This window comes from Buceros rhinoceros, unplaced genomic scaffold (assembly GCF_000710305.1).
Source record: "Buceros rhinoceros silvestris isolate BGI_N320 unplaced genomic scaffold, ASM71030v1 scaffold12223, whole genome shotgun sequence".
Lineage (NCBI taxonomy): Eukaryota > Metazoa > Chordata > Aves > Bucerotiformes > Bucerotidae > Buceros > Buceros rhinoceros.
In genome coordinates, this window is record NW_010401841.1 from 1 (window position 1) to 4,112 (window position 4,112).

Consider the following 4,112-nt stretch of genomic DNA (forward strand, 5'->3'; position numbering starts at 1 on the left):
CTTGAGGAGCTTAGAGGTCTCTTCCAACCAAGCTGATTGAGCAGACGAGGTGATGTTCAAGGCAACTTGCATCCTGCAGCCTGTCCAGCAAGATGGGCAGCATCGTGGATGACACAAAGTACCCCTGTGGCTGTCCTGGTGCCAGTGCTGACCAGCAGCTTTGGTCCTGCTCACCGCTTTGGTCTGGTGCTTAGAGCAGATGGTGAGGGGTGGTTTGCAGTGCTGTGAGGCATGCGAGGAAGAGCTCAGGTGAAGCTTGAGCAGTTACAATAGTTGACAAAAAACTTTGCTTGGCTTTCCTGCATCTTCTGTGCAGGGGAGGTGACAGGCGTGAACAGTTTCACCTGTCCTACCAGCCGAGGAACCTTCAGTGACCAGAGCAGTGGAGACTTGACAGCCACAGAGAAGTGAGTTACAGGAAGACAACAGGAGAAAGGACAGTTTGACAGCTCAACTGGGCAGCTCCAGCTGGGCAGGAGGTGGCAGAGATGGTCAGTACTGGGAACCTCAAGTTCTGCTTGGCCGTGGGGGGAAAACCCCGGTGCTGAGGCCGCTGGGAAGTGCTGCAGGTACTAAACGTGCTGAGCTCCCTGCACAAGGACAGCAGGGCAGGACTGACGGCGTCTTCTGCCTCCAGCACAGGGTGAAAGCCTTCACGCTCTGAAGCTGTTTTCTGAGAGGTACTCGAATAAACAGCCCCCGTGTCATGAGGGCAGTGAGTAATTCAATAGAAAATCAAGAGGAGGAGGTGCAGGTTGTTTTGCATCTTGGCACGAGAAATACGTTCGGTTAAACCGAGGCGAACTTGTGACTAAACTTGTTCCAGCAGTTTCTCACTTGCAGTTGATAACTCCTTAGCAAAGCATCTGCAGGACCATGGAGGAAAACTGGACTCAGCGGGTTTCTGGGTTCTTGGTGCTCTCGTCACTGAGCACCCAGCGCAGGCAGGACCTGGTGAAGCTTCCATTTGTGGCCCACTTCAAAACCTCTGTGGTTCCAGTGAACATCAGGCCTGGTTTCCCCTTGTCTTTGTCTCTGGAGCCTCTGGTTTTAACCAACGTTAAAACCCCCGAAGTCGAGCTGTGGGCTCTGGGGGACGTGCAGGGTGTATTTATCGTGAAGCGTCAGAGCTGGGGGCTCTGTGTGGTACCAGTGCAGAAAGCCCCGCTTTTCTGGATTCGTTCTGAATGCTCTTCGACAGCTCATCCACCTCAACCCGCCTTGTGCTCAGAACATCGTTGGGTGAAGCCTCTTGGCACTCTGCAAGCCCAGCACTCACCTGCTAAATGGTTCTTTTGTAGCGGGGAGCAGCTCGTGATTCCCTTGTGGCAGTGGGACCTGGCTGCTGTCCGATGTTGGTGCTGCTGCGCCTGAGGAACCCTGGGGTGGCCTGGGTTAGGAAAGAGCTCAACTCCAAGGGCAGAAGCAAGGACGTTTTCAGAGGAGTCTTCAGCCCTGCTTTAACTTGATGTCCTTTTTTCTCTCCCTAGTCCTTTTGTCCATCTGTTCTCTGTTGTGTGATCCCAACCCAGACGATCCTTTAGTGCCTGAGATTGCACGGATCTACAAAACAGATAGAGAAAAGTGAGTATGGAAGCCCAAACCCGCGTGATGTTTGTGATGGAGCAGAGTCCACACTTGAATAGTAGAGGGGATCTGAAGGGACCCGCTTCTTGGAAAAGAGCGTGAACTTTGATTTGCCTTTTTCACTTCCACTGTGGGGTTTAGAGGTTGATTTGGCTTTCCTGGGCTCTGTGGTACCACCATCTTAAAGGCACTGGAAAAAACACAGATGCCAGGAAAAGGGGAGGGTGTTGAGGCCTCGTTGGTCTGTGGTTCTGTTCTGCAGAATGGTCTTTCGTTGGTGGCGTAGCTGCTAATTACAGGTTTGCCTGATAAAATGAAGGTGGGAAGTGAACAATGCAAATCAGAGTGACAGGGAGCTCGGAGTTAATGGCAGCAGCTTCCTGCAGCCTCCGCTGCCTGCTCTGATCCTCCATGGCCGGCAGAGGGAGAGCAAGTCCCTCCAGTGGGAGAGCGTTTCCGCACCAGCCATGGGCGATGGCATCCAGCCAGCGGAGGAATACCAACCCGCCCTGGTGTACCTTCGCTTGGCAGCACCAGGGACGAACAAGAGGGGGTGAGCTGGGGTGGGAGGACTCCAGGCTCCGCTGCTGTGAGCAGCAGGAAGGGAGCGAGCCCCAGTGCTAAAGAGCGCTCAAAGCAACGGCGTAACGACTGCTGTAAACGCCCTCTGCCTCGCTGTCCCCTTCCAGGTTGATCAGTAGCGTTAATTTTTGAAGCTATGTGGTCATCTGCAGAGAACGAGACTGGGACAGTGGTCCACAAGTCTGCTTGCAGCAGCGCGCGAGCGGTTTGTGGGTCTGGGTTTTAGCAGGAGCTGCAGGAGTGACTGTGTGTTTGGGGAGCTAGATAACAGTGGCTGCACAACACATGCAGGACCCTTCCCTAGTTTTTCCAAAACCAGAAATTTTGTGCTTGAAGGAGGTGCTGGAGCAGTCCCTGAGCAGAGGTTTGAAGGGTACGTGGGTGCTTGGGAAACGGAGCCGTCAGAATAACACCAAAACAACCTGGTGGCGTGTCCCAATAGTGACAGAAGGAGCCAGAAATGAGCCCTAGGAGAGACCTGGGCACCAGGCTCAGGGTCCTCAGGGAAGAGGAAGAGAGGTGGGAGGGACACGTTAACCCCTTCTTTCCAGAATACTGAAATTAAACCTGCCGCGATAGTTCCCCCAGGGGTGCAGCAGTGGGAGGTGTGGCACTGACTTGCCCCTCAGTCGCATCACGAAGATCTCGTATTCTTGCTGTAAACGACCAGCTGTTTGTGTTCCGTGAAGGGCTGTGGGCGTTCTGCTGGCTGGGTGCTCCCATTGGCCCTTAGGTTGTACAAACCGCTGGAGAGGGTGCGAGGCGGTGCCGTGTGTGGACCGGGCTGCTGCGTCGCGTCCTGTTCCGGCGTGGTATTGAGTAAATCCTCTTTTTATACATACAGGTACAACAGAATAGCTCGGGAATGGACTCAGAAGTACGCGATGTAATTAAAGAAATTATCGGATAACCTCTACAAATAAAGATAGGGGAACTCTGAAAGAGAAAGTCCTTTTGATTTCCATTTGACTGCTTTCTATGAGCCCACGCCTCATCTTCCCCTGTGCACATGTTTACCTGATACAGCCGTGCTGCGTGTTGTACATACTCGGAACAACAACCTAGAAATACTGTATTTCCCCGTTCCAACATTGACTCCTAGCAGAGAAGTGTGTGTGTGAAAAGCTGGTTCTTCAGTCATAACTTTGTGAGCCTAAAAGCATTCCTGGTCGGTTGAAGTGGGGAGAGCCGTGGTGGGTCTCGCGTCTCTAGGGACGGTGTTGCTGGTGCAGGCAGGGTTGTGAGTGGAATCCTTTTAAACTCATAACAGTTATGAAAAGCGAGGTGAAGAACTCGAAGCTGTTTCTGTACTCGTTTTATTCTGAAGGACCGACACCTTAGGTAAATGTTACGACCAATGAGAGCCTGTACCCACATCCTGTGTTTAAGGTCTGAGTTTAACCGGGCACCATTTAAATGGATCGGAGCTATTAGTGCATCAAGTGATGTCGATCTGTTCCAACTCTCTCCCTCCCTTCATCCTCCTTTTGGTTTGTACGTGGTTTCTCAGTTAATACCTAGCTAATAGCTCTTCTTTTTCTTAAGTTTTTTTAACTGCTTAGGTCTTTCTGGATGTAAGGGTGAAAATCCATTTGACAGACAACTTGTGTATATTTAAAGACCCAGCCGCTCCCCTGGAGCTTGTACGTTCGAGAATGATTAATCTGTGTAATAAACTGATTACTACAGTCATTACCTATAACTCGGTGTGAATAGGCTTTTAATTTTCAGAGCAGTTTGTTCCAGGCTAAAACTGATGGTGGATTTCTCTGGAACTTGTGCACTCCCGAGCGGTTGCGTTTGGAAGTCCCGGAGCAGTTTGGAATGAGACAAACATCAGCACGTCCCTGTGCTGGGGCCGTGCTGCGACCAGGAACTTGACTGTTAAACCAAATCAGCAGCTGGCGGAGCGGGAATCCCGGTGACGTTTGACAAAGCCTAAT

At 51.6% G+C, this 4,112-nt stretch overlaps 1 long non-coding RNA gene across 1 annotated transcript; it reads left to right on the forward strand.

Annotated features, from left to right (window-relative positions):
- The first annotated feature begins 1,488 nt into the window (after positions 1-1,488).
- LOC104490163 lies at positions 1,489-3,871 on the forward strand. Its single transcript, XR_727771.1, has 2 exons — positions 1,489-1,584; positions 3,014-3,871. It is a non-coding gene; the product is annotated as an uncharacterized LOC104490163 (long non-coding RNA).
- Positions 3,872-4,112: the final 241 nt, after the last annotated feature.